Below are 15,309 nucleotides of genomic sequence, written 5' to 3' on the forward strand. Positions count from 1 at the left end.
AAAAAAGAAAGAAAAGAAAGGAAGTGTACCTTTTGTCTTCAAGGTTAAAACTATTCTCATGCTTTGAATGCCTTTTACCCCTTCTTTGTTAGCGTCATTTTAAGTCCTATAGCCCCATTAGATCCTTAAAAGTCTTTTGCTCTCTTGATTATACTTGTTACATTAACGAAGATAAAGATAGGGAGTTTACTTATGGGATTTGGAATTTATTCATCAATTTTTCACATTCCATCATTCTAGGCACTTTGACTATTAATTATTCTAGAGTTCTTTTTTAGCATGACTTTCTCCTATGATTGATTGGTTTGGGATTTTTCGATAATTAATTGACTTGAGGTTAAGTGGTGAAAGTATTGGTTAGCATTAGATTCCTTGCATCTTGGAGGATAGGTATATAGTTTATTAGTAAGGCTAGAGATAAGTTTGATTGCTCTAATCGGTGATTTTCATTAATCTTTAGACAAGGCACCCCAAAATTGCATTATATTTCTAAGTTTGCTTGAAGACAAGTAAAGATAGAGTATTTGATATTGCATATCATGCAGTTATTTAGGCTATATTTCATAGTCATTTTACCCTTTTTATTGATTAGTTTTAGTTAATTTCGTTGGTAATTTAATTAGTTTTCATATTTGTTAATTCTAGTTTAATTTGTGAATTTGTTCTTGTTTTGTAGGTTAAATGGTAATTTTAATGATATTAAGAGTCAATTGCATGTTTGAAAAATGAATTCCAATCCCAAAGAAGCCAAAAATGAAGTGTAAAAATTGTTAAATTTAAAAGCTGCCGAAAGTTGCACAGACACAAGCTGCTGCACAGTTTGTACAACCCGCATCCCAAAAATCAAAGATTTGTTGAACCCTATCGAAAGTTGCATAGCCTCCTACATAAACATGTCAAACTTTAACATAGAAAAACAAGAACATTAAGACTAGCAACCTAAAGAGCATATAGAATTCTCTAACTTAGTTTGTAATTCAAATTGACTAAAAAAACAACTAAAAAGTAAAAATACATTAAAAATACTAAACCTACTCAAAAAATTATCAGACTGCATCACAAGATAGGTAAGACACTAAATTAAAATGTAGAAAAAAAAATACCTACTTTGATACACCAATTAATATACAATATTAAAACAACCTACTACTACCCGTAAATAGATAAATTTGAGCAGTGATTTAATTAGAATTATCATAATTAATCTACATAAAATTAAATGAAATAAAAAAAAATATGGTGACAAACTAGACATCTTAGAATATCATAAAAAAAAATTCAACCTAATAAAGTTTGTAGACTCTAGAAATAAAATTAACAAAATTAGATTACATATCAATGCATTCAACTAAGCATAAAAACTCCAAAAAAATAATTAAAAATAAAAAAATTTTTCTTTTTACATGATTCAAAAGGCTCCATATGGAAATAATCCATTGAATCCGAGCACTAAAAAATATATAAATCAAACAAGAAAATAATGAAAATATAGAAAAAGTAAAAAAACAAAAATAAGAATATTGAAATTATGGGTGCCCAATCAAAGACGTATCTTTCTTTGGATGATGTCAATGGAATTACAATACTCCTTTACCAAGGAAAGAGCTTAGGAGTGAGTTAAAACAAATAAAATGAAAACAATTAATTTAGTGAATTGATAAATTAAATTAAATAAATTAGGTGATTAGTACGTGAATGTAGGTAAAAAGGGTTATGAAATTGGGGAAGGAGGAAAATTTCTATGAAAAAGTTCTCCCACACACTAATAGTGAAAAATATTAGCCTAGTTTTTTTTTTTTTTCTTTCTAACTTTTGCTATCCTCTAGTATCTCTGAAGCCCTAATCATAATAATGAATTTATATTAGGGAATGTTGTAAGATAAACTAGCCTAATCTCGCTAGAATTACATAGTTTTTAATAAGATAAAATAATTAAAAAAAATAAAAATAAAAGGATAATTCCCCTTTAAAAATCAGCTAAAAGGTAGATAGACATGCAATTTTTTCTTTTTTTTTATTTTATCTTGTCTAAAAAAATAAAAATTATTTAGAAAAATTTCTGGATTGTTCCTTGGTGGAACATTCACCAAGGGATAATCTCTAGGTCCATTTTTTAAATTTGGCTAAAAATTAAAATTAATGAGTTTGGTTATTTATTTTAACTTATGCAATTATTTTCTAGGTGCACTTGAAGTTCTAAAAATATTAAATTAAGCTTAATTAAATAACATAGACTTTTAACACAAAACATTTTATTTTTTTTCCAAAATACAATTAAATTCTTAAAATAAATTATTTCCTAAAAATTATTTTATTTTATTAACTTTTTATTCATTCTATAATCTCCTGAGTGCTTTAAGATTCCTCACTATCCAATGGTATTTTCATCATAACTCTCTTCATTGTCTTTACAAAGTATACATTCAAAGGGTAAAAAATAGGTGTCTACAGTTTGCTCTCCACTTTTGCGGGGTTTGGGAATAGTGCTAAAGGCATTGCCAAAGTCTGTCAAAGTATATTGACTCATATGATGTAGAAAAATGGGTTTAAGTATACACCTTCTGTGATAAACTCACTGCTTGAGTTAGGTCAAGACTTTAAGCTTTTTTTTTTTACTTTTTTTAATGCTGACAATTATATAGGTTGTAGTAAAAGTGTGTATTTTGAAAGTTTTGATGCTTTGAAACTAGAACCTCCAAGTTTCATACGTATGTCACACCCTACCCCTCTGTAAGGCATAATATGATCCCGTAGTATACCTAATGAATTACCAACTTCGTCTACTGATAACCCATTAAATACACTATAGGGGATTTTAAAACTTTTCTTACTTCTTTTTATAGCGGTGAGCACTATTTACAGGTGTTAAAAAAAAAAATTTACTGAAGTGAAACAGCTAACACATTTGAATTATTAGTAATTTCTGTAAAAATTTTAGCGAAGTGCCATCTATATTTTGAATAAAACAGTTCTTCAAAAACCTGTTAAAAGCACTTCAAATATATTTCTCAATCTCAAACTCCAACATTTAATCAACACAATATGGTTCTCAACTCAAATCCACAATAATTTTTCAGTATTTTCAAGGGCTGAGATAAAAGAAATATAATATAAATTTTACAAGCCAAAATAATTCACAATTTATTTTACAACTTCAATGTACAATTTTAATTTACAACTGCTCAAAACCAAGAACATTATATACATACAGTGAACATACATTATAATACAAAATGCAAAATATGGTATACTCAATATACCAAATGATCTCTCAGTGTAGTACTAGCAGCCTAGTCTGCTGCCCTGTCAGTCTGTCTACCTGCGACAGCAATAAAAAGCTATCGCTGAGACAATGTCTCAATGGTGCACAACATTAACTAAATACAACTTTAAATCACAAATCACAAGTTATATAAATAGTGAATACTTAAAACCATAGTTAAATTCAAAGACAATGAATGTCATAAAGAATTTAAACTCCATTTCACAATATCACAATAAATCTCAATAAATCAAAACATGGTTAAATTCAAAAGACAGTGAATGTCAATAAGAATTTAAACTCCATTTCACAATCTCACAATACATATCAATAAATCACACACAGCTTAATCATGTTCCAAAGTTCAATTTGTTCCAAAAGCCGATGGCTAATGAGGAATAACATAGCTAGCTAGCAAAAATATGAGTACTCATTCTATTCATCCTCAACAGGCACACACTTCAACACTTCAGCCAGAGAGGAAATTCAATTCATCCCACTAGATAAGCTAGCGAGGAATTCAATCAATATACATGATAGCTATGGTTTCAAACCATTTACAATGCTCTTCGATCAATAAGTATCCATCAAATATCATTTAAACAATTTCTCACAGTTTCAAACCATTTACAATGCTTTTCAAGCAATAAGTATCCATTCAAACACATTTCCACAATTTAAAACAATAATATACAAATAGTCATAATTTATCTCAATTGAAAAATTCAAAAGAAATAATTGTTGTGCACAAACCTCTGATAACTGTCTCTTGGCTCTGACTCAGTGTTTCCTTCCCCTTCTCTGAGTCTTTGCTAACTGAGAAACATAATTTGAAGTGTTTCAGTACTCATTTAAACTGTCTCTAACGATAATGCTTAATAATTAATTCATTGAATTCTATTATTTCCTTAGTCAACCTCAGATGTCGACTCTCGATGCATTCTAGGTGAATTAGGTTTTAATGTTACCAATATGTCACATTTGTAGCCTTTTAGTATTGGTACATGTTACCAAATTCATTTTCATGTATAGTGCATTTTATTGTAATTTGTCGGATTCCAGTATACCAATTTGACCTAGCCGGATGACTTAGTTTACTCGGTTTTTGGGTTTCGATCAAAACTACAAACTTGTAGATCTATGTCTTATTGCACACGGGGCAAAATTTCAGTCATTCTGAGTTATGTAGACCAAGTTATGGTCAATTTGCCAATGCTGGTCAGAATGCATCCAAATGGTCATTTTAGGTCACTTTTGGTTCAGCCAGTTTTTGGATCCTAACTTGTGCAAGCTATTTGACTTGCTTATGGTCATTTCTAGGCTTTGGTGTCTTCATAAGACTTGTAGATATATGTCTAAACTATTCATGGTAAAAATTTCAGGTCAATTGGACTGTTTTGAGTGAGTTATGGCCAAAACTCTAACTGCTGCCCAAATGGTCAATTTTCAGGCCTTAAATGCATTAATCCGGATTTGGTCATTTTTCAAGTCACCTTTTAGGCAGAATTTTGGTAAGCTTCCTTCATGAAAGTTGGCACTTTTTGTGCCTAGTTTCACCTCCAATTGGTCTCATACCAATTGGAGCCACACACTTAAGGTTCTAAGCCAAAATACACACTGCCCTATTGCACATTGTTCATCACTCATCAAAGGACACATTTAATAGTACCAAGTTACACATCCATGTCAATTTTGGTTTGTACCATAACCTAAACATATTTTACTTCACATTGTTGGTCATTTTGGCAGCTTATAATCATACTCAATATGCACCTTATAGTACAGAATTTACCAAGTCCAAATTACAAACAATTTAGCCACATAACCTAGCTCATTTACATGTCCACACTCACACCTTTATACATATGTACAAGCTGTCATAACAAGCACCATAATTCAACAATAATATTCCATAAACCAAAAATAACATATTTTGGTCCACACTTCAAATTGCCGAATTGTAATCTTCTTCACTTAGCTTTCCAAGCTTCCAAAGTCAAGTGTACATTCACATATACATTTAGTATACATCACCCAATTTATTCCTACACACATAAACACTTCATGCACACTTTAATCTACCATTTACATGCAAAGATAAACTGTTCTTATGGAGTTTCCATGGCTGCCAAAAATATATATCTCCCTTAAAACATCAAACTCCAAAAATCTTTCCACAATTCAACTACCCATAACATCCATACAAACTTTAATGCAACAAGCATAAAAAATACTTACTTACCACTTTGGAAACTCTTCAAAACCTTGACTAAACTTGATCTTCTTGCTGCCTATCTACTGCCCAAGTGGTGTAGAGCAATTTTAATGGAGGAAGCTTGTGGGAAAATGGCTTGGATCATGCTTGCATGGAGCTTCTTCAACTTTGGCCATGGAGGATTTCTCAAGACAACTTTCGACTGGTTTTTTGGGAGGGTTGAAGAAGATGATTTTCTGCCCAAATGAAGGTGTAGTGGTCCACTTAGGTGAGGTGAGTGGAGCACTAAATGAGATTTAATATTAGTTTAATCTTAAATTCCCAAATTCTCACATTAAGCTCCCAATTTTTGCTATTTAAACTATATACCACCAATTTAATTTTTCATGACATTTTTCAAGTGTAATATCATGTATTTTTAATAGACATTTAGGTTAAAGGACAACTCAGGGTGTCGAATGACCACAATGCCCCTGTTCGGGTTGTATTCCCAATTTTTCGGTAACACCGAGTTTTGTCCATTTTTCGATTTCTCACTTTTTCTTTGTACTAATTAATTAATTTTTCTTTGATATTTCTAATGGTATTTATACTTCAATAGACATTTATTTAAGTCCTAAAAATATTTTCTAGGGTTCCCCGTAGTCCAGGGCTAGTCAACGGTCCACGCCGCGATTTTCCTGTGCGGTCACCCATCGCTAGGGTTCTTGGCTCGTTTAACTTGTTTACATTTCATTGCTATTATTTTTCCTTTGTTTTTCTTGTATTTTCTTTTCTTGTATTTTATTATTTTATGTCTCCTCATCCATATCTAAGTGTAATTCTAGGTATCCTAGCTGTCCGGACAGCACTGGTCACTGAAACAGTAGAACGCACTACCGAGCATAGGGGTGTTACAACGTATCTCCTTTTGAGGGAGAATTAATCTTGATTTGAAAACATTGATTTGAAATTTTGGGATTTGCATCTAAGTGACACATAAATTGCCTACGTTTCTCCTTTTGAGGAAGAATCAAACCCAACATAGTTTGACAAATGCAATGTTATGAAATAATACTCGCTTGAGTGATCCTATCTCTCATGTCTGCTAAGACATATTGCTCGCTTGGGTGATTCCATTTCTTATGCCTGCTTAGGCATATTGCTTGCTTAAGCTAATCCATTTCTCATACCTGCTTAGGCATGTTACTCGCTTAAACTATTCTATTTCTCATACCTGCTTAGGCATGTTACTCACTTAAGCTATTTTATTTCTTATGCCTGCTTAGGCATATTGCTTGCTTGAGTTATTCTATTTCTCATGCTTGCTTAGGCTATTTTTCGCTTGAGCTATTCCATTTCTCATACCTGCTTAGGCATGTTACTCACTTGAGTTATTTCATATGATTTATTCTCCACCCATTATGACTGTAGTACACAATGATTCAACACGACCTACAGGACACACTCCATAATTTGCTTAAATTCACTTCTCATGCTTGCTTAATCGTGTTGCTCAATTGAGCGATTCTACTTTGTTTCTTCCACTACCTGCTTAGGTAATTTGCTCGTTTGAGCAACTCTTTGTTTATCATATGGCTTTTCTCACCTCACCACTCATCTAGGTAGTTTATTTCTTTTTCATTCTTCTCTAACATTTCTCTCTCTCTCTCTCTCTCTCTCTCTCTCTCTCTCTCTCTCTCTCTCTCTCTCTCTCTCTTAATTCTCTATTAGGGAAGTTTTTTAATTCTTTTTTCTCACTTTTGTTTCACTCATTTTTTGCTTGAATAATTTCATTTCCTCCATTTATTGCTCGCACGAGCATTTTTGTCTCTATGCCTACTTAGGCATTTTTACTTTCTTTCATTACCTGCTTAAGTAGTTTGCTCACTTATGATAAATTGGCAATATGTTCTTCGAAGGATATGATTTTAACAATCATGTCATCTATGTAGACTTTAACATTTTGACCTATCAGATCTTTAAAGATTTTGTTCATTAACCATTAACAGGTTGCCTCAACATTTTTTAGTTTGAATGGCATGGCTATATAACAATATGTTCCCTCTTTAATTATGAATGTTATTTTTCCTTTGTCATTTTTATCCATGGGGATTTGATGATAACCTAACATCGTATCAAGGAAAGATAAATACTCAAAACTGGCTGTAACATCTACTAGTTTATTAATGCTAGAGAGGTGGTAATTGTCTTTGGGACAGGCTTTGTTAAGGTCAGTAATGTAACACCCCTATTTGCATAGCCTGGTATATTTCACTGTTTCGATCACCAGTATCGGTCCAGATAATTAAGAAAATTAGAACCACATTTAAGACAACTAGATAAGCCCTGAACACAAATAATTAGTAATTATCAATTAGTTAAGTATAAATAAGAAAAACAGAACATAAGAAGTTAAATAAGCTGAGAGTCACAGCGATGGGTGATCTTCTCGGAAAGGATTGCGGAGTCGATTTAAACTCGAATTTTGAATCGTAAAATGTGACACCGCGGTCCTTAGGACTATTGTGAACACAGTGGAAAAAAAAATCACAAAAAAGAATTTTTAAGCAGGTCAAATAATTAGGTCAGGGATCCAGAAGAAATATCAAATAACTAGCAAACCGGATCAGACTGGCGAAGGGCAAATTGGTCAATTCACCCCTAGAGGTGATTCTTAATCTAACTGTCCAATAAAATCGGAGAAATAAAAATTTTGGAATAGTAAATTAAATTAAAAACTATGAAAAAATTAAAGATGAATAGAAAAAGAAAAGAAAAAAGTGGATTATTACATCATCATCTTACCTCATACATGATGCAATAAAAATAATTTTAATTAACCAAAATTTGACTAAGTCAAAAGCAAGATAAATACTAAAAATTAAAAGAAAAAAATGGGTCTTCTTCCTCCATCAAGTGTTGTCCACTTCTCTTCTCTCTCATCTCTTTCTTGTTTCCTCCATTGAAGCATAATTTAAAGCTTCACAAACCCTAAAATTCTCCATTAAATCCCCAAAAATTCTTGATAAACCCTACTTTGGCAACTTGAAAAATAGATTGAAGAAGAAAAGGAAGGAAGAAAAATAGAGATTTGAAGATTGGAAATTCAAGAAAAGGTTAGTAATCTAAACTTGAAATATTTTAGTTAAATGTTTATGTTCTTAGTTCAATTAACTTAGAAATATACTTAAAATTAAAAGAAAACTATCCTTGGGGACCAAATAGAAATTTAGCCAGCAGTAGGTTAGGGCTTAAAATGAGTGAATTTGATGCATTTGAATGGTTGTTTAGGTTGAATTATGTAAGTAGACTATGGATAGGTGTTTAGAATGCATTAGATTTGAATTTTATGAAAGTTAGGGTTTTGGACCTAGGGTTTGGGAGATGAAATTTTGAGAATTGGTCAAATGGTGTGTTTGACCTTGTTTAAGCTGAAAAATGGTCATGTATGACCAATTGTGGTGTGTTGGAAGTGTTAGAACCAAATTAAAATTCGGATTGGATATGGTCATTCTGCAGGTAACATGACCAAGGTCCTTTTCAGGGATCAAAACTAAAAATTGGCAAACCCAATTGGTGTGAGCCCAATTGGGAATGAAACTAGACACAAAATGGCACATTTTTCATTTAGGGATCATGCCCAGAAAGTGACTAAATCCTAGTGAACAAATTGACCAAATCCAAAACTGGGTGTTCTAACCTGTACAAAAATGTCCAAATGAACAGTGTTTGTTCATTTAGCCATAACTTAGGCTAGGCAGGTCCAAATGACCTGATTTTTATGGCATTAGAAAGGTATGACATAGTACTACAACTTTCATGAAGAACACAAACCCAAATTATGCCCTTAACCAAGTCATTTAGCCACCCAAATTTAGTGACCTAAAACTGCCAGAACCAAATTAGTTGCCCAGAAAATCTGGGTTAGACCAATCCGGCCAGCCATGTTCAAATAGCTATAACTTGAGCTAAAAAACTCCAAATGAATGATTCAAAAAGGGAAATAAAGTTAAGACAATAAGGAACAAGTTCTATGAAGAAAACTTAGCCAAATTCTAACAGCAACATGACCAATGGAACAGTGCAAAATAGGACACCAAAATTAAAATTTTGAAATTTTGCCTAAAAAACTTAAAATTTGAGAAAAGAACCAAAACCAACAAATTAGGTAACCAAAATGTGGTATGTGGGTGAAATTAGAATTCCCATACCTATTAAGCATTAGAAAGTCAACAAATTGACTTGAATAGTATCATGAATAGTAATCCCGAAATACAAATTTTAAAGAAAATGTCAAGTTTAGCTTATTAAAGATAGGTATAAGTAGAGTTGAATTTATTTGTGGAGTTATGATAAATTGTGATACTAAAACACTGTGAAATTGTGTGTTTCAGTGGAAAAAAATACCGGGAAAAAACCCGAGACATCGAGTCAAGGCCAAGAAGCGACTCGTATAAGGTTTGTGCATAACTAACTATTTTGTTATTTTTTCACTTCTAAATTGATTTAAACAAGTTTATTTTATGACTTATGATTTTGTTGTGTTGAGAATTTTAATTTATTGAATGAAATTGTATAATTTAAATATAAATTTTCTTATGCATTTAAGGATTTATTGCATAGTTTTGAGGATTGTAAATTTTAAGTTTGATGTGTTGCCAACCTTGAGCATGAATTTATAATGATTCAATATGGTAATGGTTTGTAAACACTTGGTAAATAGAAATTGTTTTGAATATGACTTGAAATCATAGTTGACACGGTAAATATATGTTGTGAATTCTCATTAGCCTATCTAGTAAGATATCTCCTCCACTAGATGGGGTGAGTTCCTTCCTCTCTAGCTTGCCAGTTGGGGAAGAGTTTGAATGAGTACTCATATATACTAGCTAGTCTTTGTTCCTCCCTTTTAGCCTCGGTTATTGGGAGAGTTTGAAATGTCATGGTGTACAACACGGCATCTATTTGAATTTTAGGTCATGGGTTCAACTGTGTGAATTATTGGCAACGCCCTTTAAATTATGCATAGTTTGATAAATTGTGGTTGAAATAAATAATTTGTCAGTGATTCAAAATATTTTTGTATTGTTTCGAGATTTAAAAGAAATGTAGACAAATAGTTACTATTTGATCAAAACGTTATTCAAATGAATAATTTGTATGAATGAAAATATTGATTTATGAATGTCATGGATTTTGAAGAATTTAGAAATTTTAAATTTTTAATTGTTATGAATTGTCAAGTATAACTTGTATTAAGTTTTAAATTATTAGTTTGTGCACCACTGAGTTCACTACTCAACGATAGCTTTGTCTGCTGTCATAGGTGAAAGAAAATATAAAGCAGCTGAGTGAGATTATTGAAAGACAGTGTGAAACTATCTTCGGGTATATCATAGATATACCCTTGTACATTAGATTTTGATGTAATTCTGTAATTATATGTATGAAATTTCCTTTGAGCAGTTGTACCAACTCTTTTGTAATGTATTTTTGGATTGTAATCAAATACAAATTATTGTAAGGTTATCTTAAGATTTTATGTATTTGTAAAGTTTTGCACTACTAAATTTTTAATGATCCCATGAATGTAAATATTAATTTTGTTACCTTAATGAGATGTTTCAATGTTTGATTTAATTTAAATGGTGTACTGAGTTGCTTGTGCTGATTTGTGAAATGAGATTGAATAATGGATTTGTGATTGAGAAATATATTGAGAGTGTCTTTGTTTTCAGGTTTGAAGAACTGTTTTTTTAAAATACAAACGGCACTCTGCCGAAATTTTTGTAAAAATTGCAGAGATTTTAAATATCTAAAAATTAGATTTATGTTTGGACTTTAAATAAAGGTTTTTAATTTCTGAAAAAAAATTTTACCCACCAATTTGAAAATAAACAAAAATTATTTTAAAATCCCTTGTAGTATATTTAATGAGTTATTGGTAAGCGAAGTACGATAATTCATTAGGTGTACTATGGGAGCATGTTACATCTTACGAGGAGTAGGGTGTGACAAGTAACATCAATACATATTCTGTGCTTGCTATTTGCATTCTTTACAACTATAGAATTGGCAAGGTAGACAAGATACATAACTTCCCTAATAAAACTTGTTTCTATTAACTTCTCCATCTCTGGATGGATTGCTCCCTGCTTTTCTGCACCAAACAGCTTTTTCTTCAGCTTCACTAGTTTGGGATAGTCTTTATGGGTCATGACATCGAGACTGATACATGCCATATCTACTGGCTTCCAAGCAAACTCTACAACATGTCTGTGAATCAAGTCCTTAATGACCTCTTTCTCCTTTCTTGACAAGTGGGCATTCATTTAGAACACCCGTTCAGTCATGACTCCTCCCTCTAGCATAGGGAATGACTTAAGCTACTTAGTCATCTCTATTCTCTGCTTCTCTTCATCCCTTGCTTCCACTTCCATAACCTTTAGGGTCACTTTTTCTTCATCTTCTTCCTTGGCCTTTACAATAGCTAAGTATATTGCCTATGCTTCTTTCTGCCGACCTCTTACTATCACTACTCTACTTTCAGTTGGAACTTCATCATTAGGTAGCAGATGCCAGTAGCAACCTCAAAGCAATAAAGAATAGGTCAGCCAAGAATAACATTGTACATCATGGCAAGCTTTTCAGTAAGGATGGTTGCATACTGTGTTTTGATGGTAGGCACTTCTCCCAAGGTCAATGCTGGTATGATCTTTCCCTCGAGTGGTACTGGGACTCCTTCGATTCCTTTGATGGGAGCTTAGTTACGAATCAAGTGATTGGTAGGACTTTCATTTGCTTGAAAACTTAGTCTGGGAGAAGATTAACCTTGCTTTCATTGTCCACTAACACTTACCGGATTTTGAGGTTATGGATAATGGCCTCAATGACCAAGGCGTCATTAAGTGGGGTTTCATGCCCCTAATCATCCTTGGTAGAAAAGGAGATGATTGACTCCTTGCCTTTAGTCACCTGTATTACTTCAAATCCTTTCCCTTTTCTTCTCTTTTCCTCTTCTATTTTTTCTTCAAACACTCTGATGATGATCCTCCTACTATCATAAGTATAGTTTTACTAGATTTATCATTTATAGGATGATTATGATCGTTCTTCTTTTCAACATCTTTATGCTCCACTCTAGTGTAAGATAACCCTACCTCTTTCTTTATGAATCTCTTCAATTGTCCTTGTTTGATTAGTCCTTCTATCTCCATAGCTAATTGAAAGTAGTTATTAGTGTCATGATCATTCATTTTGTGGAATAAAAAATATTTGGTTTGGTCATGGTTTTGTGGCTTTGACTTCAATTTTACTTGCTAGTAGAAAAATCTATTGCTTTTGAACTACCATTAGCACCTCAGTTCGTGAAGTGGTTAGAGGTTTGGTGTCGATAGGAATCAATGGTCCTCTTTTTTCTCTTTTTTTTGGCTCTTGGTATGGACAATATTGGTCTAAGGATTCCCTATTTCCCTCAGGTTTTCTTTTTGATGAATCCTTTTTACGCTGCCCATCACTACCTTTTGATTTTTCTTTCTGCCTTTCTTCAATGGCAAACTAACTAGTTGCTAGGGCATCATCTTGCCTAATATACTTTTTTGCCCTTTTGTCAGCTCTGTCAGAGTGATAAGCAGCTTTCTACTCAAACTTTTGAAGAATCTTATAGAGGTAGTCCTTTTCTGCATGGCCTCCATAGCCCAAGTTTCATCAAGATATGGGATTTGTAGTGCTTTAGTGATGAATCTAGCCATATATTCTCTGAGTATTTCTCCTTTCATTTGCTTTATATTTTCCAAGAAGCTGGTTTTCCTTGTGGTTGGCATGCATGTTATGAAACTTCTTATGTATGTTTTAGCAAGTTCAAGGAAGGATTTGATAATCTCTACTTCTGGGCTATGGAACCAAGATTGGACGGCTCTTGCAAGAGTGGTGGGGAATACCTTGCACAACAAGGCATCCAAATGAGTCTGTAACTCCATGAAAGCTTTATAATTAATCACATGGTCCTTAGGATTGCCCATGCCATCGTAAAAGCCATGGTTGGCATTATGAACTTCTTAGGTAAAATCTCTACTTGGATGACAGCTAAAAAGAGGGTTAAAGTACTCAAGCTAATGGCATCAGTTCCTTCTCTAGGCTTGAACTCTGCCCTTGTCTACTTCATGAATTTCTAAAGCTTTATATCAACAAAAATGTCTTTGGACCCTCTACTATTACTATTCTTTTAGCTTCTTTTTTTTTTTTTTTTGTTTTCCCCCCTCTCTTTCTCTCCTCTCCACATCATTCTTCCTTATACCTTATGAGGAAGAGGTTGCAACATCATAACCGTCATCGATGATTCAGGAATATATTGCATGACTTATTGCTTTGCCAGATGGATCTAGATTAGTGGGATCTCTTACAGTCTTTCTTACTTTTGTATGTGGTGCTTGCCTAGACTCGCCCCCTTCTCCAGTGAGTGGTCCAATAGTGTTTGTCGGAGGAGTTAAACCCCTTTGTTGTAGTAACTAATGGAGCATCCTAGATGCAAGCTAGAGATGTTGGTTTAATATGCTTTGGGAGGCCTATTGCTTGGAGTGTTTTGGTTAGCAACTATGAGAGGTGTTTTAAAAATATTAGCTAGGATTTGCATGGAGTTCTCTTAGATGTCAGTAGGAATAATTAGGTCTTCTCCAATAGGTTTCAAAGTGTGTTCTTGGCTACTGTTGGCCATGTGGATCTCAATGAGTCTTGGAAATAGGATTTAAGTTTTTGGTTAAGGAACTCCAACAAGGAAAAAATGCCTTCATTGCCACAGCAGTGCCAATTGATATTCAGTGATATTAGGGTATCACGAATGAGTGACACATGGATGGTGTCTGAAGGGTATAGGTATGGTAATGGAATACAGGTGTATATTAGGTTTGAATACATATAGTCCGAATGGTAAAGGACCTTATCCTAATTGGGTTAGGTTGGTAAGAAATGATGAATCTCCCTTCCAATAAGATAATAAACGACTAGAAGGCCAAAGGGGAGCTGTTCCCCAGTGGCACTTTGATGGTTATGCTAGTGAAAGTAAAAGAAAATAATGGGTAGTAAAGGGAACAAAAAATTTGAGTATTTGAGTTTTAATGTTTTACCTTATAGCTATAAAGCTTTATATATTAGTTGTTGGATCAATGATGGAGTGCCAAATGTCATTATAGGATATAGATTAGGCATTAGTGTTCAGCTTTAGCGGCATGTGATGCAAAATTTATCTACTATGTCAGGAGCTTGCCATCGTCGCGGCAGTGGTTATACTGCCAGTCATGATGACATTGGTAATGCTCCTTAGTACTTTATGTGCAGTTCATTAATGCGCTTTCATGGTTATCACTCTTTCATTTCCTGTTTCGATCTTTCTTCGAGTGCTACCTTAAGGTATCAGTCTTAATGGCATTTAAGTAGTCTTTCCGAGGGATCTAATGACAAGTTGGTAGGAAGAGGTCAGGTAGCTCATCCAACTGATTGGGTAAGGATCATTACCTTTTGAATATGGGCATATGGTACACTATATATATATGAAAGTGATAGCTAGTGTAGGTCCACGTGCCATCAATCCATCAATTGACCACTCTCTTCTTTTTTTCTTTTTAAATTTCAATTTGTATTTATACATATTTACATATATTGACCCCTCATAAATTTAGAGGATGTTTGGTTGGGCTTATAAGTCGATTAAACCTATTTATGAGTAGAAAATTATAAGTAGATTAGCATTTAGTTTGACTTATAAGTTAAAAAAAATGACTCAAAATAAGTTAGATGTCATAATTAACTTATTTTGAAACTACTTTTTGACCAAGTAAAAGACCATATTCTCCTA

Source organism: Hevea brasiliensis, chromosome 2, assembly GCF_030052815.1.
Source record: "Hevea brasiliensis isolate MT/VB/25A 57/8 chromosome 2, ASM3005281v1, whole genome shotgun sequence".
Taxonomy (NCBI): Eukaryota; Viridiplantae; Streptophyta; class Magnoliopsida; order Malpighiales; family Euphorbiaceae; genus Hevea; species Hevea brasiliensis.